Source organism: Anabas testudineus, chromosome 17 (genome assembly GCF_900324465.2).
Source record: "Anabas testudineus chromosome 17, fAnaTes1.2, whole genome shotgun sequence".
Lineage (NCBI taxonomy): Eukaryota > Metazoa > Chordata > Actinopteri > Anabantiformes > Anabantidae > Anabas > Anabas testudineus.
In genome coordinates this window covers 845,396-873,089 of record NC_046626.1, presented here as the reverse complement: position 1 = coordinate 873,089, position 27,694 = coordinate 845,396, and the positions used below count along the sequence as shown (strand labels likewise).

General features: G+C 41.5%; 1 long non-coding RNA gene and 4 other non-coding genes across 5 annotated transcripts; 3 read left to right on the top strand and 2 right to left on the bottom strand.

Annotated features, from left to right (window-relative positions):
- Positions 1-1,025: 1,025 nt before the first annotated feature.
- On the top strand, positions 1,026-26,240 carry LOC113172197. Its single transcript, XR_003299738.1, has 3 exons — positions 1,026-1,143; positions 1,802-1,866; positions 26,161-26,240. It is a non-coding gene; the product is annotated as an uncharacterized LOC113172197 (long non-coding RNA).
- trnag-ucc lies at positions 2,351-2,422 on the bottom strand. Its single transcript has one exon. It is a non-coding gene; the product is annotated as a tRNA-Gly (tRNA).
- Positions 2,649-2,721, top strand: trnav-aac. Its single transcript has one exon. It is a non-coding gene; the product is annotated as a tRNA-Val (tRNA).
- trnak-cuu lies at positions 2,921-2,993 on the bottom strand. The gene has a single exon. It is a non-coding gene; the product is annotated as a tRNA-Lys (tRNA).
- On the top strand, positions 6,135-6,206 carry trnad-guc. The gene has a single exon. It is a non-coding gene; the product is annotated as a tRNA-Asp (tRNA).
- Positions 26,241-27,694: the final 1,454 nt, after the last annotated feature.

The following is a 27,694-nucleotide window of genomic DNA, read 5'->3' as shown; positions in this document are numbered from 1 at the left end:
TTGCTCTCCATAAAAATATATCCTGTCAAAATTATACAAATTCAAAATATGAACATGCTGCATAACAAAACCTGGAAATATAAATAACATTTGTGCTTTTCAGCAATAACAAATCAAATCATTCAGTCTTTGCTCTTCAGTCATTTTATCAGAGCTGCATCTGTTTTTGGCAACAAGTTCGTTTATATTTGTTGTGAGGTTCTGTGTTGTGGAGATTCTCAGGATGGACTGTAGGTTCTCACCAGTGAGACGACTCCTGTGTGCTGTTTTGTTAGTCTTCATCACTGAGAACAGCTTCTCACTAAGATTTGTGCTACCAAACATAAACAAGGTTCGAGCCTCATGTGGACGGAGCTGGGACATTTCTGCAGGAATGGAGTGAATAAACTGTGCGGGTCCTGCAGTGTCCTACTTTACCTTCAGTCATTACACTGCAGCTCATTCAGCTCCATCTGAATCTGTACGGGTGAAGTTTACACATAGACGGTAAAATTCTTTTCTTGTTCGTCAAAGTCACCAAAGCTCCGTGAGAACTCAGTTTATCAGCAAAGTGCGTATTTGTGAACACCGTTTTAACGATATGATTCAACATTACTTGGCATCCTGAGGACCAGCTTCATAATAACTTGCAAGCATCATAAACTAGATTTGATTAACGTGGAATGTGTTCGGCAAGGCAGCTGAAGCGCTGCATTATGGGATCTGTAGTTTATTGTGTTACCAGCGCTTCATATCGCCGGAACATTAATAACAATAATATAGAAATGATCTCGCGGGGCCGGATGTGGCCCGCGGGCCGTGAGTTTGACACATATGGTGTAAATGATAGTCATCTTAATTTTTTTGCAAGTTCAGGAACTGCGGACAAGTCATCAATAATTCGTAATGAGAGCTTCACAGTATGTATGTTGAAATTGTAAAACAATATTACCGTATTAGTAAAAAACAGCCTATGTCGTACTTTTCAATAAGTCGTGTTTAGACGTCTTATTTTGAAATCAGGAAGTAGCGATAGCGGCGCTGGGAGCGCTGAAGCGTTTCCTGTAAACTTTGTAATACGGGCGCAACACATCTTTAATCACGACCCAAGCGAACGACGACTTGACCGCAGTGTTCAACTAATAATGTGGACACGAGCTGAAGGTAGTAGGACTAGCTAGTGGGTTTAACAAATGCTAATAAAAGACAAATACTACGATTGCATTAAAAACTCACCTATAGGTAGCTAGGTAACTAACGTTACAGTCATGTGACGTTAATTGAAATAGAGCTGCGCAATTAGCAAGTTCACGTACAGTTCACAGTACACTGCTCGCGGTGCAGTTATGTATTAATGCACAGGAACCTGCAGTGGGAAATAAAGAGAAGTCAGGTCGTTTTAGCTAGTTAGGTTTCTTTACTGCTTTTACTTTACATGTTTGAAATGTGTGGCCTCATTTTACGAGGTCTGACAAACTACCGAATTAATTTCTTTTAGTTATTTCAGTGTAGCAAATTTGTCGCCCGATGAAAATGGTATACATTTCAAATTAGTTAACAGCTAGCTTAGCTACATTTGTTCTAGTTCAGCGTTACACGCATGCCACGTGCGGTGCTACACAACGTTAGCTAACTTCGCCGATCGCAGTTAGCTAAGCGGTACCATTGAGTGAAATTGATTTTAATTTAAATTATTTATTTCGAGTTTCACTGATTTCATAGTGTTGTATTATATTTTGTGATTGTTTTCTGTCTTGTGAGTTACAGATATCTGTCGAAAGAAACATGGACACTAACGTTAATGCATTTTTTCCCAAACTAGCATCTTTTGGATGAGTCCTCTGATGGAAAGTGCATAAGATCCATAAGAAAGTTGTCATTAAAATGGTGAGTAGTCAATTTATTTCTTGTAAATTTTTTCACAGTTTATTTTATGTATTTTACTTTGCTTTTCACAAACACAGCACAAGCTTCACAGTAAAATTATTTTGTCTTTTTTTATGGCTTCTAAAGCTACTCTGTTAATGCTACTCCCACAAGTATTACAAGTACTTACCTACCACCATAATTAGCACTACTTCTACATTTAGTACTTGTGTGGTATTACTGTTACTAAAGTAGCATTAACATTTCAATAGTAATGTAATTTCTAATTAGTATGCTAATATTGTATGCTTTTATTACTGTATTTTTTGTATTTTTATTGTTACTGGTAGTAAGGTCACAGCTGCTGTTAGTACTTCTACTGTAAGAACATTATTATTAGTACTGGGTGTTACAGATATTGCTACTGTTATTAGCCATGGTATGACTTTAAATCCAGCTCTTAAAAACCACTTCTACCACTGTTAATAGGAAATGTTCAAAAGAATGCGTTGGCCGGGAATCGAACCCGGGTCAACTGCTTGGAAGGCAGCTATGCTAACCACTATACCACCAACGCCTTGATTCGTAGTGTTGCATAATACCTTAAATAATCAAAGTTTACAGAGGTTGTATTGAGTTTTAAGAACTACAACTTGCAGTTAAGTCTAAGTGAACCAAAGACTTTAGTTTATATCAAATAAACTTCAATCTGTTTGTACGCGCCGGTTTATCAGTGTGTCTAAGCCAGTGTGCTACAGTTAGTGCTAGTTTTCTATGCTCCACCAGGAACTCTTGTCATCAGGGTTTCCGTAGTGTAGTGGTTATCACGTTCGCCTAACACGCGAAAGGTCCCCGGTTCGAAACCGGGCGGAAACATTGTTTTTTTCTGTAATTATCCAAGAGAGCTATGAGCTAGAGTTCTGTGAAACTCTAAAATTATGCACAATATGTGCAATTCCGCTCCAAAAGTCACTCCGTGACAACCATACATATGCTATCACAGCTATATGAAGAATTCTTGTGAATCCATATATATGTTGTAGGTTGTATAGCATAAATATCTCAGCAAAAGTGACGCCCAACGTGGGGCTCGAACCCACGACCCTGAGATTAAGAGTCTCATGCTCTACCGACTGAGCTAGCCGGGCTGTATGATCCAAGGTAAAAACATTTGTTTTGTGGCAACATGTGTTGTGACTGCTATGAGTTATTTAGTGGACGCGAGAATGCACGTGACTTCACTTAGCCAATCGAGTCTGTGGATCACAGACGGTAAAATTTGCGACTCAAGAGTAGATGAGAAAAAAAAGTTTGAGGTTGGAAAGAAATTAATAAACAAAGACGATGATAACAGAGAAACAGAGAGGAGAGAGGGAGAGATACAGACGACAGAGAGGAGAAACTTGAGAACGGGACGGGTGAGACTGAAAAAGGAACAGATATATATATATAAATGTCCAAAAAGAGAAAAGTGGACAGCGAAAATAAAGTTTTAAATCAGGAATGGACAGACTCCTTTCTATTCATATTACCCACTGGGAGTACTAAACCAGTGTGTCTGATATGATCAGAAACTGTGGCTCTTATTAAAAGTGCCAATGTCAGACGGCATTATGAGACAAACACAAAGGTTTTGAACACACATACCCACTGAAATCTGAAGTGCGATCGGATCTTGACCATGTTTGGCTCCACACACAACTGTGAGGCAGCTTTCTCTACAATGAACACCTCCACATGTGTTTTAGAATGGCCCTTACTCCATTTAAACCCAGGTTTTGAGACTTTTGAGTCAAGATGTAAATGAGAAGTTTTTTTTATGCCTTTCCTTCCTTTATTTTTTCACAGTTAAGCAATCCTTTTGAACATTTTATTCTTACATATTTTGAAAAGCATAAATAATAATTAAATAAATTATTTTATTCAGTTTCAGTTTTATTTGTATTGCGGCAATTCACAACAGAAGTTATCTCAAGGCACTTTACAGTGTAAGGTTTAAGACCTTACAGAGAATAATTATACAAAAAAATGGTAGAGAAAACCCAACAATCCCATTTGAGCAAGCTTTAGGCAACATTGGAGAGGAAAAACTCCCTTTAGAGGAAGAAACCTCCAGCAGAACCAGGTTCATAGTGGGCGGCCATCTGCCTCGACCGGTTGGGGTGAGTGGAAAGAGAGGGAGACAGAGAGGAGTAAACACAACTACAGGAGAGAGAAGACACAAAGTTAATGATGTTCAATGGTGGACTTGCATTGATAGAGGAGAAAGGAGAGAGGAGAGGAGCTCAGTTTATCAGTAGAGGTCCCCCAGCAGACTAACCTATATCAGCATAACTAAGAGATGGTTCAGAGTCACCTGATCCATCTCTAACTATAAGCTTTATAAAAAGGAAAGTTTTAAGTCTAGTCTTAAATGTAGAGAGGGTGTCTGCCTCCAGAACCTGAACTGGGAGCTGGTTCCACAGGAGAGGGGCTTGGTAGCTAAAGACTCTGCCTCCCATTCTACATTTGGAAACTCTAGGAACCACAAGTAAACCTGCAGTCTGAGAACGTAGAGTTCTGCTGGGAAAATATGGAACAATGAGTTCTTTGAGATAAGATGGAGCCTGATTATCTGAGTCCGAATGAAGCAGCAGTACTATCAACAAGGTAGTCCACTTGTGCTGGAGTAACATTAGGAGGACTGCCTTCCTCTATCTTGGTACATGGCTCTGAAATAAAAGATGTAATCAGTTCCTTAAATTTGTCGACAGCATTTTCACCTTAACATCTACTGTAGTGAATCTTATCCATAGGGGTAGTAAAGTTTGGTACTGTAAATTCAAAAAGGTAAAGATAAAAGAGGATTTTGGGGAAAAACTATTAAATGATCAATTTCAACAATGTATGTCAGAATAAGATCAAGGGTGTGGTTAAAACAGTGAGTGAGTTTATTTCCATTTTGGAAATATCCTCCATCCTCTGTAGTGCACTTGGTGCAAAGTTAAACACACACACACACACACACATATATATTCACATTTAAGCATTAAATGTACAATTGATAATAGATAGGTAATATATATTTGCATGACAGTGTAATGACACACAGTGTGAAACAATTCAGACACATGAACAAAACTAATGCAGAGAAACCTAAGTACATTTACAGATGGGAACTTTGTATTTGTTTTCCACTTTGATTTTACTATTGCTGCTTTTTGCTTTGCAGAGTATTAAAGGCAGTATTAACTTTACTTGGACCTTTACTTGAGTAATGTAAACACGACAAATTCACTGAATGAATTATTCATGAATGAATGAATGAATGAATGATGTCTGCTCATTCACGACTCCAAATTCAAAGCAAACAAAAACACTGAACTACTGCTGACAAAAATGCTAACTTTATAACTAGTTAGCTGTTAATTCACGTGTAATTACTGTGGAGACCCCCTCCCCCACCCCTGCCGTAACAATAAACAACAACAAAACTCCGTACGAAACAACACGAAACAAACTTCACGGAGTGGACGAAGTCCGCCATCTCATCATAACATTTTCTTATATTAATGCACTAATTAATAGTTAAAGTTACTCACCGGTTAGCGATGCAACGTCCACACAGCGGAGCGGCAGGAGGGAGGGGGAGGGACCGGGGCGGCCAGAAGGCGCAACAGCGCATTCTAGCGGCCAAGAATATATCGCATCCATAGTGGTTTAGCACTACCATTGGAAATGAAGAGGCAATGTTTTAGGGAGTTTAGCTAAAGAATCCGCTGCCTTCGCGTGGGAGGTCCGGGTTCGATTCCCGGCCAACGCATCTGCAAAGCCTTTTTCTTTTTTCGCCTCTCTTTGTTTCTTGTTTATACGTCCCCAATCTGCCCATGTTTGCTCATTTCTTCCTGTGGTTCCTTTCTTGTATTACAATAACCTGTTGCTCACTGTGAACATCACATTTAATGTTTTTAAATTAAATAAACAAAATAATACAAAATAATTCAATTCGATTTTATTTGTATAGTGCCAGATCACAACAGAAGTCATGTCAAGGCACTTTACAACGTAAGGATTAAGACCTTACAAAGTATAACTGTACAAAGAATTATAAAGAAAACCCAAAAATCCCGTTGACCAAGCACTAGGCAACAGTGGAGAAAAAAAAAGGCCTTTTAAGGAAGAAACCTCCAGCTCAACCAGGTTCAGGGTGCAGAAAAAACAGATGTAAGGATCATATTTGATCATAGATTTGCAGATTTGTGTCGATTTCATCTACTTAGATGAATGATAACTCTACAGGCAGTATCCAGTCCTCGTTAGTATAGTGGTGAGTATCCCCGCCTGTCACGCGGGAGACCGGGGTTCGATTCCCCGACGGGGAGGTTGTTTTGTTTTTGTTTTTACTTTTCTAGCTTTATACATTCTTTTGCATAACACTTGGAACCTCTTGTTGTCTAGCCTGGAATCAAAAACAATGTAGAAAAGCCCTTGTGAACTTACTCTTCTGTAAGGATACCTGCAGAAAAGTACAGAGAGAGAGAGACAGAGAAAGACAGGAGAGGAGCCTGATAGCTAAAAGCTATAGCCTCCTATTCTACGTTAGGAAACTCTCAGAACCACAAATAGACTTGCACTCTGAGAACAGTGAGTCCTGCTGGGAAAGTATGGAACTATGACATATCATGAAGATATAATGGAGCTTGATTATTAAGTGCCAAGAATTTTTAATTTCTATTCTTAATCTATTCTATTTTGTACCACCTGGATGGGACCTGGGTGAAGATCAACGGCCCATTTTAGGTAGTGGTGGGAAAAACGAGTCTTTGAACTGACTCAGATTCGTGAGTCTCGAACTCTAAAGTGAACGAATCATTTCGTTCATTTCGTTCATTTTCCAGCGGGTTGCCGTGTAACCCTCTAGTGGGCGATGTAAAAATGGCCGCGGTTCTCAGACACTATATAGTGAAGACAACATGGTTTGTTCAGCTGACAAATTATAATACACAAAATGCCACAAGCAATTCAAACCATGTGAAAACCTAGGAAAGCAAATACACACCACAATAAAGTGACTTGTGTTCCAGCATCCTCCCTGATATTGTTGTTTAACAGCGCAAAAGTGACTTTGTAGCTGTCACGTGACAAATGAACGAGAGCAGTGAACGATGAACGAGAACAGTGAACGATGAACGATGAACGAGAACAGTGAACGATGAACGAGAACGATGAACGATGAACGAGAGCAAGTGAACTGCTGCTGCAGCCGGTGACAGCTGGTAGAAGACGAGTGAAAGTTAAACTTATTGATAATGAGTTTAGACTTTTAAAGCAACAAGTAACAAATTCCCGAAAATATTTACATGGTGCATTTATTGTGTCCAAAACGCGACATTATTATTATCATTATTATTATTATTATTATTATTATTATTATTATTATTATTATTATTATTGATGTTATTGTAGTTGTTATTAATAATGTTACACTTTATTATTTTATGGAGGAGAATAACACAATTAACATGTTTATCATTTTCGAAAGTATTTATGTACAAACATAATTCACATTATTTACACAAAATCACTACACACATCTACAAGAATCAAAGACCACTAATTAATTATGATTCCATGAATAAATAATGTCTGTCGTGCGTCAGTTGACAATAAATGACCGTCAGATATCAGACATCAGACATCATTCATTTCCTTTTTTCTCAGTCCACAGCTCTGTAGCGGAGCTACAGCTGTCACATGACAAATGAACGAAAGAACGAATCCGTAATGATCCGTATGAACGACTCGTGAACGAACTGAAGTGCTGCTGACACAGAGCCTGAGCGGCCTGGCTGTCACGTGACAAAAGAACGAGGACCTGAGTAGGGACTCACAGTTGAGTGAGTCGTGAACGAATCATTTCTGTTTCCTGTCCTGCTGACTGAGCTTATGGAGCTGCTGCCATGTGGCGAGAGAAGGTACTGCAATGAACTGGAAATGAACGAATCACTCACTGAGAGAACTAATCACTCCCAAGTCATAGCAAAGATTCGTTCTTATTGAACGAATCGTTCACGACCGAAACAACTCTAATTTTAGGTGTTAAGAGGGGTTGGGCAGAGGTGTGACTATTGCATCCCTCACATCCTCTCTTTCGTTTGTTTCACCTAACGAGCCTATTCAGGCCAAGGGATTCAGGCCAACTATCTTCAGACTGAAGAAGCTAATTGGATGAGTAGCAAAACCTTTCAACCTAACAAGAAGGATGTTGAGTTGCCATGACTCAACTTCCAGATAATGGAAAGGGAGGGCATGAAAAGATGCAGTCACACTTGGCTACTACTATCTGCTTGATTTTTCTGGAGATGGATGAAGGGATAGAAGATAGGTTATGTCTAAGGCCTCCACCTCTGTTGAGTTAGGCAGTATTTATTTGCACATACAAAGCTTCCCCCACACTTCTCTCAAACCACTTTTCTTCTCTGTCCAATATGTTAACATCTTTGTCCTCAAACTAATGTGCTTTGTCTTTTAAATCAAGGTACACAGTTGATTCAGACCCTAAGGTGTTGCTCCTCCTGTGCTGTGCCAACCTCCTGTGTGGTGGCTGTTTAGTTTTTCCAACGTGCAGCTCAGAGCATTTGTCACTGCATTGGGTTGTGTACACTGTATTGCTCATTTTATAATTTGGAGTCTGCTTGGTGGACGAGTCTTTGTCTGAGTGTCTTAGTGCGTTTAAAGCAGACAGGTATGCCGTGTTTGAAATGGCAAAGGTTTGTCTGAGAGAGCTGGGCTTTCCATAACACAAGTTTTGCGGAGAATGCTCCCATATTGTCAGAAGCAGTACTGACAAGTTTCCCCTGGCCTTGTAACTTCTCGTTCAGTACATTAAGCTCATGTGTGATATCAACAAGAAAAGCTAAGTCCATGAGCCATTTGGGATCACTTAGCACAGGAACAGCCACTCCATGCTTCTCCATGAAGGCTTTCACTTCTGCTCTCAACTCAAAAAATCTCTTCAATAGCATATCCCCATATTCTGACTCCATTTCCTCTAGAAAAATATGGAAACGTCTGTGCTTTAAGCCCCTGGATCTGATTTGGTTGATGCATTTCACAGCGACAGACATCACATTGTCAAACTTCAGGCATTTGCTGCAAAGGGGCTGCTGATGGGTAATGCAGTGCAGAGCAATGGCCTCTTCCACACCCTCCTCTTCCAGTCTTTTTTGAACAAGTGCCACCAGTCCATTTTTCCTCCCTGTCATTGATGGCGCTACATTGGTTGTTATTCCAACAAACCTCTTTCATGGCAAACCGGCATTCTCAATGACATCACACAGTTGGTGAAATATCTCCTGAGCGGTGGTCTGGCCATGCATTGGAATTACTCCTATCACTTTAAATTGTCATCAACACCACGGACATACAATGCAAGCTGGGCAGTGTCGGTGATGTCTGTGGTCTCATCAAGAGCAACTGAGTATACAGCGAAACATTTGACTTTCTCACACAGTTGGTCATAAATGTCACTTGACAGGTCAGAAATGCGCTCTGCCACTTGGCAGAAAGGCTGATTTTGTTAAACTGACCTTTCTTTTCCGGACAGACTATACTTGTAGCCTGTAATATGCACTTTTTGACAAATTCACCTTCTGTGAATGGCTTTCCTGCTTTAGCAATCATCTCACTAACCACGTAGCTAGCTTCGACTGCTCTTTGGTTGCTTTCTTGAAGAAATTTGGTTGCCTCAGTAGACATGTTTTAAGATTGGCAACTGTTGGACTGTGGCTCAACCTACTAGCAAAACTCTCTTCTATGGAACAGCCTGCAAGTCCTGCGTGCTCGTTTATGAAAGAATATGAGAAGGAGTTTGGGTCTCAAGTTATCTGTTTATTTAACAATCAATTAATATAGTAAATGAATATTAGGAGCAAAATGAATAAAGCATACAGAGCTCTGGATCTTGATCCTCCTATCCCTGACAAACAACAAGGTGTGTCAGTTCACGAAGTCTGACTGACTATCTGTCCCTGACCCAGTCCTTTTGTACAAAACAAGTATTTGCATAGACATCAGCGCAATCTTCATCCTGGTTGGTACCCAGATCTGACTCCCTCGACTTTCTCATCCACTGTATCGATATCTGGCTCCTTGACCTTCACCATCGTCCGTCATTAGTCCAACTGCTGCTCTCCCATCGTGTTATCGGATTCCTTGTAGCTGTAGCCTTTCGTCTTTAGCTGCCAGCCCCCGTGATAAATCCTGGACTCTGAAAGCACAATACAAAAGACACCTTGTGCCTAGGCCTCTCCGGACCATGTCACCCTCATGCCTTGTAGCTTAATTGTAACATTCATCATATGCTTATCAGTTGTTTTTCACATGGTGGTTGTCTCTGCCCAGCTCCATTGATGTGTCCTAAGTGCTTATTCAGTAACTCTGCAGTAAATAATAGTTAACAGTAAATGATACCTGTGAATGCTACTCTTGTCTTTATGAAACATGCTATTCAACTATTAATGTTAGATGAGTACAAGCTAAACCATTGGTTAAGCATCACATCATATCATATATTTACACAACCCGGTTGGCCCTCTCATCTCCCTGGTATTTTGCTTACTCCTCATCATGTCTAGTTGTGTAATGATGTTTCAAATTGTATTCCAAAATTAAATGAAATTATACTTTTTCTGTGCAAATAAGACACATTGGGGTGCCCCTGTGCTCAACAAAGAAATATTGCATTTCGCATTTTTCCTGAAATTGTCTGTGCTAATCACCAACCTTTCTCTTCACTGCAGGCTTTGAAAGAGACATGTTTGGGGCTGCGTAATATAGATAATTCCACTTGGTGTCATTTTCGCATTGAAGTTTCAATCAAGCTTTTAGCCGACGTATGAAGAACATCTTAACGCATGAAGAACGTAATTTCCGCTTCTTTTTCTTGTAACCGCAGTCTCCTTTGTTTGTTGGGTTCATGTCTTTCATGATGACATGAACACCATGGCATTTGTAGATGGGAGAAAGTACCGGTATAGCTAGCGCAAAAAAGGCGACTGCTCACAGACCGTTATCCGCTGTGCTGTTGTTACAGGAAAAAGAAGTGGAAATGACACTGTGCTGTTGTTGATGTCATTTGTTTTGACTACTTTTACATCATATAGAAATATTTGTAATGTTCATTGTATAAGGCAATGCAAATACAATGCAAATATCGCAATGCAGATTAAAAAACAATGACCCACAAAAAACGATGCAACCCTATAATTGGTCCGGGTTACCAGGGACTGTTATTACTGATAGACAGGTGTTGCTATGTGACTGCAGACTACATTAAGCTGCATTGAGTACCTTACTTTTTTGGCCGCGTACGCATCACTTTGATTTAATTTGTCAGAGAGAGGGAGACCTCATATTAACTCTGTAAGTGCCTTTGACATGTGTGTATAAATATATATATATTTATATACATTTATATACCGTATAATGTCCCTGCTGGGCAGCAACTTAAAAAATTTTTTTTGAAGTGTCCATTCGGGACGAATGTCCGTGTGTGCTTAATAGAAACGAGGAAGCAGCCGAGGAGGAAGAAAACTCTCCATGGCAACACTGCTGTCACTCATTGAGAAATATTTCTCTGCTTGCATTAAGCCCGCACTAACATTAAACTTTCATATTAAAGCGGGGGCCACAAACTATCGTCCGCAAGTGTGAGACCCCTGATCTAAATCAACCAAATCAAAAACATAGATATACACAGCATACACTACTTAGTCAAATTAGGTTATAGGTGTCACAAAAGAACAAATTGCATTTGTTAATTGAATGTAAATAAAAAATAAAATTAAAGAAACCTTTGAAGTTGAAGTTATATTTTACAGTGTGTGGACACTACCGTATTTTCCGCACTGTAAGGCGCACCTAAAAGCCTTCAATTTTCTCAAAAGCAGACAGTGCACCTTTTACTCCGGTGCGCCTTATATATGGATCAATATTGAACCGCAACAGGTCTCGCAACTACGGTAAACAGCCGCCGACTCCATTTTCCCTCGTAGTAGAAGTAGCGCGCGGTGCATTCTGGATTATTTTAAGCTGTGTGAAAATTCACACATGCAAAAGTGTGAGTGGCTCAAATCATACCGAAGTTTGCACATCTTGTACGCACAACACTACTAATCTGCTTAAGCATTTTTAATAACGTAAAAGTAACGTGTGTTACAGTTAATAAAGGAAGGGGGTGCAATATTTGGCAACTCGGGAGTTGTCAAAATCTGCTTCCTCCTCCCTGATTACAGTAGGGGATACAGATGTCGGCAGGCATGCAAAACTCGGCATAAAACTGTTTCATTTCCATTTGTGTGTTTGTGCAAAAACCCCAAAATAGCTCCTATTAAGAGACACGGTTAGAGAACTAACATTAATGAATCAATGGTGCGGTTTCTTGTCTTTACTGGAGTTGTTAACTGACGAGTACATTGCTCTCAACTACGTTTTATCCTATCTTTTCTTTATGTAACTGAAAGAAACAGAAAGAAACTAAATTAACAAATAATACACATCGTTACACATTTCGTATGTTACATTCGCACACGCTAGCTTGACTTGAATGAAGCTAATTACAATAACACCCACATGTAATTTATCACATGTAACAGGTAACAACTAACATACTTCTAATGACAATAAACATGTTAATACTTACAAAGACAAATGCTTTCCAAGGCACAAACGTATAAAGCACACTCAGCATAAACATGAACTAGTTCGTTTTACTGTGGAAACTAGCAAATACGTCAAAGCTGTACTATTGAACAGAGAGTGGAAAGAGCGCTCACTCTGCAACTAATTAGCTTAACAAAGATCAACTAAAATACACAACTCTGACTCTTACAAATTTTAAGAACAATACTATAATACTTTTTAGCTGCCTTTGTCACAACTTATTGTTATTAATTTATCACTTGAACTGAAAGGCATGACATAAAAATACAACTAGAATTATTCTGAAATAGCAATTGTAATCTTAGTTGATTACATTTACATTTACTCATCTGTGTAAAATTGCAAAGGAAGATGCGGAAGAGTTCTGTTTTTAGCTGTTTTTTAAATATTGAAAGTGAGGTGGCTGAGCGTGCAGAGTTTGGCAGCACATTGCACTATTGTGGGATCACTGAGCTGAAGAGTTTTCCTTGGTGTCTACTGTGTGTGTACGGGAGGGGATGTAGACCTGAATGATTGATTTGAGGTAAGTTGGACCACTCTGACCACTCTGTAGGCAAGAGACAGAGCTTTGATATTAATCCTTGCAGCCAAGGCAGGAGCCTATGCAGATATCGACATATCTGAGCGTTCTGACATGAGACCTTTTTTTAAAGGTTAAATCATATTCAATAATAAATCATTTAATCTGCCTGGTTCCTCCACCCAATACAAAACTAAGTTTTAATGCTTTCCTCCGTTTCTTTGTCATTATTGTCAGATGTTTTTCTGCTTGTATGTAAAGACAACAATGACAGTTGTGACGTTGCAGTTGATTCTTGTCTCGAGGTGAATTCCATGCTGGAGCATCCTATCTGACTCCCTGAGATAAAAGTATGGTGCACTAGCCAACGAGGGCAAAGGCAAGTTTTACAAGGGTAACTTTAAGTTATAACAAATAGCAGTTTCATAAGAGAAACAAAAGTATAATAAAATGTTTTGTTTTTTTGTCTACTTTCACCACATCAATTGTTTTCAGCAACTTCAGACCTAAGCATATATACAAAGTTTTTGTTAAAATATGTATTTATGCCATTTTTATCATGAGAACAGAAAAACACAAAATATGCAATATTAACCTTTTTTGTCAAAAGATGTCACATTTTGTCGTGTGTGTTTACAATTTGATGCGTAAACCACAGATCCCTGTGAGGTGAATTTTGCATGCATATGCTCCACATTTGGTGCACTGGCTGCACACTCTTCTTCTTTCTAAAGGTCCCTGGCTGTGGCTCCTACTCATCCTCTTCTTTCCCTGGGCTTGTCGGACCAGGCTGGCTGCAGACAGTCCTCTAGGCAAATGGCTCTTCCTTGCCACGGCTGGGGCAATAAGAGCTCTGTGAACTTGCTTCAAGAAAAGATACCTGAGACCTGTAGCAATTAGTTCTCTTCCAGCAGGGGCCCACTTAAGTGAGCAGGACGTAGTTATTGTAACATGATATGTCCATATTGTTATATCCCTGTATATACTTGTAATCTCCATGCATACAAGGTCTGAATGTCACAGACAGCCCATATCTTCAATCCATACTTTCCAGGTTTGGAGGGCATATAATGTCAAATGCAGCCTCAGGGCTGCTGATCCTTGCAAGTGCAAAGTGTAAGTCGGTCCCGGGGTCAAGATGGGAGGAGAAAAGAATGGCAGGGGCTCTTCATGTGTGGGAGGCCATGGGAATTTTTTGATCTCCATTGAGATATTTCTCCTTCCACCTCTCATCTCTCCTGACTCTCGGATGAATTTTCATTGCTGGTAACATGCTCCTGACTCTCCTCAGAGGATTGCAAGACTGCAGCAAGGGCCTCTTCTAGTTTCATAATTCCCCTGATGGCTGCCTGGACAAATGACCAGCCACACAAACTATTCTCCTTGCATGTTTATGCAGGTGAATGGTTATGTTTACCACACATTCAAGGAGAGACAAGGCTCTCTCTTGATAAAGAAAAGACAAAGCCCAATTGGCCTTTGATGACTCAAATGTCTCTCTCTCGGTCTACTTGGAGTATCCACAGTTTCCACATTTTGTTTCTGTGGAAGGGTAGGAATTTTTTTTGCTCTCGAGTCCTGATTACTTCTAGTTTGTGTATCAAACAAAAGGCACTGCGATCCGAAACGGTGCAGTTCCCAAACCAGGCAGTGATGCAGCCGCTCAGGATGCTCTCAATGGTTCCCCTGTAAAATGTAGTCAGGATGGGGGGCGGCAGATGGGCTTTCCTCAGCTTCCTCAGAAAGTAGAGACGCTGCTGGGCCTTTTTGCTGATGGAGCGGGTGTTGAGTGACCAGGTGAGGTTCTCCTCCAGATGGACACCAAGAAATTTGGTGCTCTTGACGATCTCCACTGACGCTCCATCGATGTTCAGTGGAGAGTGGTCACTCTTTGCTCTTCTAAAGTCAACAACCATCTCTTTAGTTTTCCCAATGTTCAGAGACAGGTTGTTGGCCTTGCACCAGGCTGAGAGCTGATGTACCTCCTCTCTGTACGCTGACTCGTCGTTCTTGCTGATGAGACCCACCACAGACCCACCACAGACCCACCAGTGGTTTTGTGTCATCCCGGGAAAGGCATCAGGTGCATTCTTCTCCACTACTTCCCTGGACAAGTTGGGTACAGTGGGTGACAATGGGGAACCCATGGCAGGGCCGTATCTCTGTAAAAGTTATTCAATTCAATTCAATTTTATTTGTAGAGCGCTTTTTACAATTGACATAGTCACAAAGCAGCTTTACACAACCAAAGAACAGTACATGAACAGTGAATGTGTATGAGAAGGCAACAGGAAGAAACCTTGAGAGGAACCAGACTCAACAGGGAACCCATCCTCCTATGGGTGATTACATGCTGTGTAGGCAGCAGGCAGTCCAGTATAACAGTTAATGTCTTTAAGTTAATGTGGAGTCCAGTTAGTTAATTGCAGGCAGACTTGTTCCATTCCTGGACTGTCGACCATTGAGTCAAGACTTCCTAGAAACGGCTTCTGACGTCCGCCGAGGCCAAGACCGACTTCATAGTAGCATGTGACCAACTCCAGTCTCCAAACGTATCCCATTGGGCAGACGGTGGATCCAAGCGACGAGATCTCCAGCCAGAAGTTGGGCATCAGGACGAGTCAGACAGGTCCAGAGGGCAAAGGGTGGAATGACGTGTAGCTCGACAGAGAGACAGGAAGAGGGAAAAGAGAGAGGGAGAGGGAAAGAGAAGAGGAGAGATAGCAGTTAGTTATGATCACAGTCAGATAAAGTTTGAGGTGAATGTATATTTAGAATAGTGCAGCAGGGACTCCGGCAGGACTAACTATGACAGCCTAACTAAAAGGGTGGGTTCAGAAGGAAACACAGACATAAGAGCTCCCTGGGATGTAGAGCAACCAAACACTTCACCGTCAACAAACCTGATATAGTGAGAGTGAGAGTTGGGAAGACAGCATCTAAACATACCAGTTCACCATAATGCTCTACGTCCATAAGTCCTTCCCAAATCTATTTACAAAATGCTTGACTAAATAGGTAGGTTTTCAGCCTAGACTTAAACACTGAGACTGTGTCTGAGTCCCGAACGCTATTTGGAAGGCTATTCCATAACTTTGGGGCTTTGTAAGAAAAGGCTCTGCCCCCAGCTGTAGTTTTTATGATACGAGGTACTGACAGGCAGCCAGCATCCTTTGATCGAAGTAGGCGTGGTGGATCATAAGACACTAGCAGTTCACTTAGATACTGCGGCGCAAGACCACTTAATGCTTTAAATGTCAAAAGTAGTATTTTAAAATCAATGCGAAATTTCACGGGGAGCCAATGACGTGTAGATAAAATAGGCGTGATGTGCTCATATCTTCTGGTTCTAGTGAGGACTCTCGCTAAGCTTGTTTATGCACCTGGTTTTGATGAAACATATAACTGTGTATCGTCAGCATAACAATGAAAGTTAATACCATGCTTATGTTGCCCAGAGGAAGCATGTAGAGGGAAAAAAGCAGTGGGCCTAAACTGAACCCTTTGGAACACCAAACTCCACTGGAGAGCATGTGGAGTAATCGCCATTTAGATCTACATGCTGATAACGATCAGTCAAATAGGACCTAAGCCAGGAGAGGGCCGTACCCTTAATTCCAACAACATTTTCTAGTCTGTGAAGGAGAATACTATGGTTAATGGTGTCAAAAGCTGCACTGAGGTCGAGTAGCACAAGAATAGTGACACTACCCTGATCAGAGGCCAATAGGAGGTCATTTACTACTTTAACAAGTGCTATGAGGTGAGTGAAATTAGTTCATTCTCTTCAAGAGGAGTGAAGTATTCTAGGTACTGATCTGCTGTGGTTAGCTCATCATGTGCGTCATCTAAATATTCTGGTTTTAAATCTTGAATTTTTTGCCTTATATTTACAATTTTCATGAAGTCCTCACTACTGCACAACGTTGTTGTGGAGATATCTGCAGTGGTCTTCTTTCTAGTTAATTTGGCTACTGTATTAAATATAAATCTAGGGTTATTTTTGTTGTTTTCTATAATAGTGGAGAGACGACTCTAAATATTCAGTCACCTGGTCAAGTTCTGGCCAATCAAACTTGATAACTCTGGGAGATCTAGAGAGATCTAGCTCTATGCGGTAGTTTATGTAAATGTACGTTTAATGTGGTAGCGCCGCGCTGAGTATACATTATTAATATGACACACTGTAGTTGAAACAAGATAGTGGTCTGAGATAACTTCAGACAGTGGGAGCGTAAGTACATTTCTTATACTTAAACCGAAGGATATTATTAAATCTAAAGTGTGACCCGCTTTATGAGTGGGTCCTACTACACACTGGTCTACTCTTAGCGAGTCCAGTATGGACATAAATGCTGTTCTCAGAGGGTCTTCTGGATTCTCAAAGTGAATATTAAAATCTCCAGCAATTAACGCTTTGTCTACAGAAACAACTAGGTTAGAAAGGAAATCTGCAAATTCACAAAGAAATTCAGAGTAGGGCCCAGGGGGTCTGTAAATGATAATTAGCGGGATCGGCTGAGCAGACTTTATATTTGTATCTATACTTGTTATGTTACTATAAAGACATTCAAAAGCTTTAAATTTGTGTACATGTTTTTGTACGATAGTCAGTTTATCATTGTAAATAACTGTGACACCTCCTCCTCTACCAGTCAGACGAGGCTGGTGAATGTAGCTGAATCCAGGAGGAGTTGCTTCATTCAAAGCTACATACTCGTCCTGTTTAATCCAGGTTTCCGTTAAACAGAGTATATCAAACTCCTGATCTGTGATAGTTTCATTAAAAGTAAGAGCTTTAGAGGCAAAGGTACTCCAATTGTTTATAAAGCCCACATTGTTTTGGGAGCACCACCTGGACATCCAGCGGTTCAGCGACCATAACCTGCTGTAAGTTATGTTGCCTCGTCTCAAAAGCGCTCTACAAATAAAATAAAATTGAAAGTTATCTCTGTGAGAGAATAGGTGGTGGTTAACTAAACTCTAAAATTACTCTTAGCCACATCTACTGACACCACAGTCAACATGAACCTGTTAAAACTCAGTCTCAACAAATTAACAGACTCAGGAGTTCTCACAGTCAAACCAAGTTCAAGCAGCCTTTCCACTCAGGTGATTAGAATATATTTTTGATCGACCAGCCACAGAAAACATGTTGGACAAGCAGGTGTGTGGTCTCCTTGGCTGAGGGCAGTTTAGGTAGAGGAATAAGCGCCTGTAGTGGCACCATTGACGCACCTTTGAGCAAGAGGGAGAAGCTGCAGCACAGAGTCAGGTAGTTAAACAGGTTACAGGTTAGATTAGCGCAATGAGAACAGGAGTGGATCAAATCGTTGTGTAGGGCAATTACCTGAACTGAAGGCTGTAGAGCTTTGCTCCGGATGCTAGTTTGTTTACCTAAATCATGGGTCACTAACAAGGCGGACCACGGCCCGGATCCAGACCCAGAAGCTTTCCCTTATGGACCGGGAGCTACAGACCAAACTGAACGTTTTGATTCCAAATCTAGCGGGACACCTTAATTTTAATCGGCGCGGCTATTTCGCTTATTACGGTATTTATTTGGTGGACGGGAGAACGCATTAGCCAATTGAATGCGAGTTAAGCCATCCCACGTGACTTCACTTAGCCAATCGATTCTGTGGATCACAGGCGGTAAATTTGGCGAATCAACCGTAGATGATAGAAAGTTGGTGTTGGAATGAATTAATAAAGAAAGATGGTGATAACAGAGAGACAGAGAGGAAAGGTACAGACGACAGAGAGGAGAAAGAGGAGAGATACAGACAGGACGGTGAGACTTAAAAAGAAAGAGATAAATATAAAAATGTTCAAAAAGAGAAAAGTGGACAGCAAGGAGTTTTTAATCCAGAATGAACAGACTTCTTTCTGTTCATATTACCCACTGGGAGCACTAAACCAGTTTGTCTGATATGTTCAGAAACTGTGGCTCCTATTAAAACAGTGCCAATGTCAAGCATTATGGGACAAAACACAAAGGTTTTGAACACACATACCCACTCAAATCTGAAGTGCAATCACAGAAAGTTGCTAGTCTCAGAGCCCAGTATGACCAGTCCACCAGGATCTTGAGCCACAGGCTCAGTTTGATGTTACATAACAATAAGTTTGTCAAAAGGTTTTTGAATTGTACTGAATTAATGATTGATTTGACAGTCAAGTATTGATTACATGCAGGCTACTTGATAATATATTGCAGTAAATAGTTAGACGTTATAATCTTCTGGACCTTTGCTTCCAAAAATATTGTGTAACCGGACCTCTTTAAATTTTAGTTGAATACCCCTGACCTAAATCTTCGCCTATGAGCTCTGGAGTTAACAAAGGCAGAAATACTGTGGGTCTGATCAGGAAGTCAAAGTGTTGAGACATTGGGGGTTGATAGGACGAGTTAGTGTCGACTATGGAGACGATGATCTCTTTGGGACTGATTGGTGACTGTCAGTGGCACGGTAGAAAAAGCAGACGGGTCCAGGGTCTAGAAGAGAAACGGTGTACGTACTGATTGGTTGTGGAAAATGATGACAAACAATGAATGAAAAGACTCACTGTTTGTATGAGGGGGCAGACGGGGCTAGATGGCTGAGTGGAGCAAGGAAGGCTAAAAAATGTAGTCCAGGTTCCTAGGAGCGGTGACAGGAGTGGACTGTGGCAGGTGAGTATTGCAATAGGGGAACGGAGGATGCTGGAGGTTGGAGTCCAGGAGCTGGAAGGTGATGAGAGGCAGTTCAGTGGCTTTATAGTCTGTGTAAAGACTATTCATTGCTATGGCACCGCGTGTGTGGCAGCAAGTCTCAGCAGCTCTGTCTTTTTGTGTTCTTTTCTTTGCGTTTTTTAATGTTTTCTTCCACCTTATTTGTGTGAAGAAAGGCGGCGGACTGGCGGTGTTTGTGAACGACAGATCGTGTAACCCGGACCACATCACCGTCAAAGAACCACACTGTAGCAGGGACATTGAACTGGGAGTTCTCCCATGTACTGGTAGTCACTGCTTACATCCCTCCGTCGGCTGACGCCGTTGTCGCGTGTGAGCGCGTGCAGAGCACCTTGTCCCAGCTGCAAACACCCGCAGGCCCTAATTCTCATCTCTGGGGACTTTAACCATGCCTGCACCCCCCTCTCCGCCACCCTGTCCAACTTCACCCAGTATGTAAACTGCCACACAAGGGACAATAAAGCTCTAGACCTCCTAAATGCTAACGTCAAGAATGCATATACTTCTGCCCCCCTCCCCCCTTTAGGATGCTCTGACCACAACCTGGTTCATCTCTCCCCTGCCTACACTCCAGTGGTGAAACAGCAGACACCACAGGTTAAGACGGTGAAGATCTGGATTGAGGAGGCAACAGAGCAACTAAAGGACTGTTTTAACACCACAGACTGGGACATTCTCTGCAGTCCACATGGGGAGAACATTGACAGTCTCACACACTGCGTCATGTACTACATACATTTTTGTGTGGAAAACACCGTGCCAACAAAGACAGTGCTGTGTTTCTTGAACAATAAGCCCTGGGTCACTCCTGAGCTGAAGGCCTTTCTCTCGGGGGAGAAGGAGGAACTGCGCAGAGTACAGAGGGACTTAAAATACAAAATCAGAAGGTGCAAAGACAGCTACAGGAAGAAGTTGGAGCATTGCCTGGAACTGAACAATGTCTGTGATGTGTGGAGAGGTCTAAAACACATCTCAGGCCACAGTGAGGCTGGGAATGGTCGCCAGGTCACAGGTGACCAAGCCTGCGCAAATGAACTGAACATGTTCTTTAACAGATTTGATTCTGCCCAGTCTCCATCCACACAGCCCCCTCTCCACACCTTTCCAGTCCAGGCGTCTCCTCCCAGCTGCAGCTATTCACACCTCAGGACCAAGCAGTCCACTCTGCCCTTCCTCCGACCGCAACAAAGGGACCCCCCCAACAGCCCACAGCTCCAGACCACCCACCGCCCACCCCCCTCTTCTTCACTCCGAACCAGGTTAGGAGGGAGTTAAGGAGGACAAAGGCCAGGAAGGCAACAGGCCCGTATAACATCAGCACCAGACCAGCTCTGTGAAGTGGTCCTGTCCATATTTAACATGAGCCTATGCCTGGAAAAAGTACCAGTTCTCTGGAGGACTTCCTGCCTGGTTCCAGTTCCAAAAGTACCTCATCCTAAGGAACTGAACCACTTCAGATGGATGAAGGGCTATGGAGAGGATCTTCCTCAGCCACCTCCACACCCAGGTGAGCTCAGCACTGGACCCGCTGCAGTTTGCATATCGACCAGGCATCGGGGTGGATGACGCCATCATCTACCTGCAGCATCGGGCCCTGTCTCACCTAGAGTCCCCTGGGAGCACTGTGAGAGTCATGTTTTTTTATTTCTCCAGTGCTTTCAACACCATCCAGCCATCACTGCTGAGGAGGAAGCTGGAGGTGGCAGGCGTGGACCAACATCTGGTTGCTTGGACCATCAACTACCTCACAGACAGGCCACAGTTTGTGAGGCTGCGTGATTGTGTGTCTGATGTAGTAGTCTGCAGCACGGGGGCACCTCAAGGAACTGTGCTCTCCCCTTTTCTGTTCATACTGTACATATCTGACTTTAAATGCAACTCTCACCATCGTCACCTAAGTTCTCAGATGACAGTGCCATTGTTGGCTGTGTGTGGGGGGGGACGAGCAGGAGTACAGCGGGGTCATCTCTGACTTTGTGGCTGGTGTGAAAATAACCACCTGATCCTAAACACCAGCAAAACAAAGGAGCTAGTTGACTTGACTTCAGGAGGTCTCTTCCACCACACTCACCGGTGAACATCCAAGGCTCAGACACTGGACTGATCTAGCAACACGGACACTCTGTTCAAGAAGGGCCAGAGTCGCCTTCACCTGCTGAGGAGACTGAGGTCTTTTGGTGTGTCCAGACAGCTGCTAAGGACATTTTACGACACTGTGGTGGCCTCAGTAGTCCTTTATGGAGTTGTGTGCTGGGCAGGGGGCAGTACAGGCAGAGACAGGAAGAGACTTAACAAACTGGTTAAGAAGGCCGGCTCTGTCCTGGGCTGCACACTGGAGTCCATCGAGGAGGTGGCGGACAGGAGGATGTTGGCTAAACTAAACCAACTATCCATCATGGATAACCCCTCCCACCCCCTGCACCAAACTGTAGAGGCTTTGACCAGCTGCATCACCACGAGACTGTTACACCCACAGTGCAAGAAGGAGGGCTACTGCAGGTCATTCCTCCCCACAGCCATCAGACTTTACAACACAGTACTACAGTGACACACTATGTACCTACACAGTGCATTTCATTTGTTGTTGCTGTTGTTGTTAGGTCATTTGCTTTTATACTGGTTTTAACTTTATTGTTGGTTATATTATTATTGTTTGGTGTGTAATTAACTAATTAATTTAATTGTCTTGTAATTTAATTTATTTTTTCTTGTGTAGTTAATATTGATGCTGTCCAGTCTATACTGCTTTTTCTGTGTCCTATTTAATGTCACCTTGCTGCTGTAGACAGAAGAATTTCCCCATCGTGGGATGAATAAAGTCTATCTATCTATCTAAAGGACAGGGGAGAGAGGACTTCCAAACAAACAATACTGCAAGTTCGTCCGCAACCAGTGTCAGTTCCAGAAACAGGCTGAAACCAGAAAGTACAAACTGTGAAAGCAATAGAATCCACTATCTAAAGAGGGCAATCCAAAAAAAGCCAGACACAACTCCAAAAAAGACTACTGAGGCCACCACAGTGTCGTAAAATGTCCTTAGCAGCTGTCTGGGCACACCAAAAGACCTCAGTCTCCTCAGTCTCCTCCTTCATACGCCCCCTTAGGGGAGGGTATGAAGTGACCCTGGAGGAGTGTGCACACTGCTCGTTTGATCGGAACGTGTCTCCGAGCGGCATCTGAGCTAGAGAGATAGTCTCTCACTCAGAGGGACCTTCTCTCTCATCTGAAGACTGTCTCCACCCAGAACTTTTTATAGGTTCAAAATGAAAGCAATGCAGCAGTAAGGTCACGTGGACACCAGGAGTGTACAACAAAGGTGGAGGTGACATCGAAAAACACTCCAACAGAACTATGTACATATGTATAGGCCGACCAGGGCGAGGCCCCACAAGAAGCCAAGGCGAAGCCACTGGTGGCACGATTGTACCACAGGGAGCCCCGCCTGTGCCCAGCCGCAGCACGTCAAGGGGGAACCCCCAAGACCCATCCCAACAATGGGGAGGACGTCACCGGAGGCCGTACTCACAAGTCATGGTAGATATATATCACCCACGGGCTCGCCCCCCAGCTCCAGCCACACCTGCTCCCTGGAGCAGGACGCCAGGCAGGAGGAGGTCGCTCGGATCTTAGACACCACTGCCAGGTCGCCCACGAGCTGGCGGGAGAAGTGCCGGAGGTACAGAGCGAGGGTAGTGCTCATGCTCGCCAGACGCAGCAGACTGAGGGAGTGACAAAACTCCTCCGTCTGACGGGGAAAACTGGCTGGCCAGAGCCCCCGCAGACGAAAGTGAAAGTCGCCGCCCATGACGTTGTATGTTACTTCTGCTAGCCTGCTATGCTAGGCTGAGAGCAGCAATTCTGGATCTGTAGACCTGGCCAACTGCAGCAATCTTAGATCATAGTACTGCCTTCACAGGCTTGTACCAGAGGCACTAGGCATGATAGGTGCATCACTTCATCTGCCTCTCTTCTTACTCTGATGGGCCCAAGTTTACTCTGGTACAGGGTAATCTGGATTTATCAGACCACATGATTCTTCCAATCTTTATTCTCCCTAGCAAATAATGCCTTTCTTTCCGATTAGCCTCACTGGCAAGTGTTAAGGCTACACGGCTGTTTAGTCCCAGTCCCTTAAGTTCCCTTCGCATTGTACATGTTTACTGTTTACGTAATTCTACTGGTTTTTTTTTCTACGATTTGATTTCAACAAATGTTTAACTGATTGCTGATCACTGTCATTCAAGATTTTATTCTGACCACATTTCTTCCTCAAAGATGATAGTTCCCCGCTGTCCTTCCAGTTTTTAATTATGTGTTGGACAATTCTTAATCCAATTTTAGTAGTTTCTGCAATCCGTAGAATTTTTTTTTTATTTGATGCAGTAATTTGACCCTTCTAAAACAGATGAACACCTTTTCTATAGCCACAGGATGTGTCTTCTGACAACATTGCTTAAGAAACGAGAAGCTATTTACTACATCAGTTAGGGTTGAATAACTTCTTGCCTGCTGAAACATAATCATCCATGCAGTAATTACCCAAAGCGAGGCTCTTACCTATTTGCTTAGTGTATATTTGGGCAGCCATTATTATATTTGAGCAGCACATCCTAACAGAAACACTGAAAACACGTGAAAAAGTACTACACCTCTCCGTCTCTCATTTTTCCTTTTCCACCATCTATGTTTCGGTGCGTTTACTGGTACAAGGTTACACAGAGAAACAAGGTTTCTTGGGTAATTGGGGAAACGAGTTTGACTCTATTATCCCCAAGGGCTAATTTACTTTTTATTTTACAGCACAAACTGTCTTAATGAAATGTCTTATTTAAACGTGGGCATGGGTGGACTTGGGGTTGTATCGGTCCATGTAATTATCTCTCCTTTTTCCAGCTGCACTTCTTGGCTGAAAGTAGTAGAGTGGTGAGTGTCTGCAGTCTTTGTTATGCACGTGCACATGGAAAAAGTCAACTAGAAAGCCGGTTAAATGTATATATGACAGAGTAACTTGAGTTCTCTAGGAGAAATCTACCTGAGGTTTTGCTAATCCCCTACCCTGATTACAGTAACTAGCTTTCTCAAGTAAGAAACTGTAACCTGGATGAGCCAGGTTTCTTTTTACAGCACAAACTGACTTTGAACATCATAAGCTTTAAAAAAACTTGGTAGAGCAGCAAAAACACTAACAAGACCATGTTTGTAGAAAAAGTTTACGAAGAACAATCGTTCTCATATCTTAACTGTGGCTGGTCAAGGGAAAGAACAGTTTAAACTGTTTTCAGTTCTTCAGTTCAGAACGGATGAAGCCTTCTTAGTAGAAGGAAAAACGTCTTCAACAACTTAAAACAAGTCCAATTGATACTAAACAGCAATTCTGGGATAACCATCACGTGGATGACTGAGAATCTCCACAGTTTTTAATCATGCTAAACTGACAGTGATATTGGACCTGTGGTTCCTGTGGAAACCATTATGATGGCAAAATCACAATACTTGATATTGTTAATGGTCAGAAATTTCTGAGATCTCTGAATTACAGCAAGGACCCCACCACAGACACAGAGCCGACAGGCAGATATAGTGAATAAGTTACCTTTAATGAATACAAGATATTGATTATTTTATAGTCCAAACAAACATAACTAGGCAGGTATAATAGGAGTCGAAAACAGTATATAACTTAATATATTGGCCACTTGGCAAAGCAAGTGAGAAAGAACCATTTTCCCAGCTGTGGAAATATGTAGAAAAATAAAACTAAATATAAATAAAGAGTTTAATCATTATTATAGTCATAACTCTGGTATCTATCAATCATTTAAAGAACCACAAGCAAAACTACTCAAATTCTCCATGATAACTAAGTCAAACCTCAGAGATGTGTGAAGTTCAGGACAGACCAAAATGCATTTAAAGCAGTGCGACTGAGGCCCAAGTATCACATAGGGTGGGATGGTGTATTTAAATAAGCTAAATAGTTGTGACAGTTAAACTACATTTGTACAAGTCAGGCAAATCTAGGTTGTAACATGGTATATACCCCAACAATGAAATGGAATGACATTGTGTACTTCACAAAACATTTTTAATTGTGACCATGAGTAAGTTTAGATTCGCATTCTTTGCTGTGAAAAAAAGACCAAGATTCTATCAATTTTAAAAATCAATTAAGATTTGAAAATTCACAGTATTGGTTGTATGCTTATGGAGCTTATAGAACAGTGAATTAAACATTTGGCATAAAAAATGGCCTTAAAAACAGATTAGTTACATAGCTACATGCTTTTACTTTTTACACATGCACATTTATGATAACTTTATGAAAATTGTAACCTTATTCTATATTTGTTCACTGCAGGTACACACGTGGACAAAATCTTTGGTACCCTTCCCTTAAAAAAAGAAAAACCCACAAAGGTCAGTGAAATACCTTAAAACTGACAAAAATAATAATAAATAAGAATTTACTAGTTACTATTTTCTTTGTATGCTTAGTTTTTGCATTTGTGAACATAGAGCAGATTTGACTTGCCAAAAAATTCCAATTTTGTCTCATCTGTCCAAAGAACACTGTTCCAGAAGCTTTGTGGTTTGTCAGTATGCATTTTAAATTTTTTCTCAGTCATCTTCCATTAAGTCCACTTTAGCTCAAACAACAACTGATGGTACGATCTGACACTAATGTACTTTGAACTTGGATTTCACCTTTAATGTCTTTGGAAGTTGTTCTGGGCTCTTTGGTTACCATTCGTATTATCTGTCCCTTCAATTTGTCAGCGACTGTCCTACTAAAGCCACATCCAAGGAGTTTGGCTACAGTCCTGTGGACTTTGACTTAAAACAACATAATATCTGTAACTGTAGTCACAGGAACATCAAGCTGCTTGGAGATGGTCTCATAGCCTTAACCTTTAACATGTTTGTTTGTCTCTCTCCCTTTAGCTTTCGGTGGTCCATGTTTGATGTGATACACACCATGATATTAAACAACACTGTGACCACTTTTCAACCTTTAAATAGGCAAACAGCAGACAGAAATTTGAAGACACCTATAAGCCTAATTACAAGACACACTTTAGTTTAACGGTGGTCAAATTATTTAACTTCTTTTACTTTTATCGTTTTAAGTGGGCCATAGTTTTTGTCTAGGCCAGTTTCATTAGTTTTTTTTTTCTGTTGAACAACAACAACTGAAAAGCAATGTCTGATTTTCATGAGTTAATTTTCAGTAAGTGTTTATTTATTATTACTTTTATCATAGTTATTTCATTGACCTTTGCGGGTTTTTCTTTCTTTCTTTCTTTGACGGAAGGGTACTAACATTTTGTCCACGTGTGTACAAGCACCCTAATACAAAGTTTGTGTAATGTCTTACAGCGGATAATGTTCACAGCGAGCGAGCGTACCTTCCCTTTCAGCCAATCCACTCAGCACAACACCAGAAATACTTTCTGTTGTTCTGGCTTCCTTCCTTCAGGAAACCAGAGTTATGTATATAACATGTTGTTTTTATTCATGTGACCTGCTCTACTGACAATTGATGTTCGTGGTGTTCTTTCTGTCACTCTACACACCCAAACCCAACCTCACTATTTGCCTGACTGAAAATGCATGTCACCTGAACTTTCTCATGCTGTGTGCTCCTGCTTTGTGAATACACAACTCTACACGTTTTGACCCGATTCTCCAGTGCCTATGTGAAAACAGAGCAAGTCGTGACACTGTTAACTCAAAGTTGTACTTGCACATACTGTGATAATAAACCTGGCTAAAGTGTTTACACATTTCCCTGCTGTGTATTAGAGAACTCCAACAAGCTTATTTAGTTTATAGAAACACAGTCATGAGACTCCAAGATGCCATTTGTATTTGATGTAATTTCTTTTTCAGAA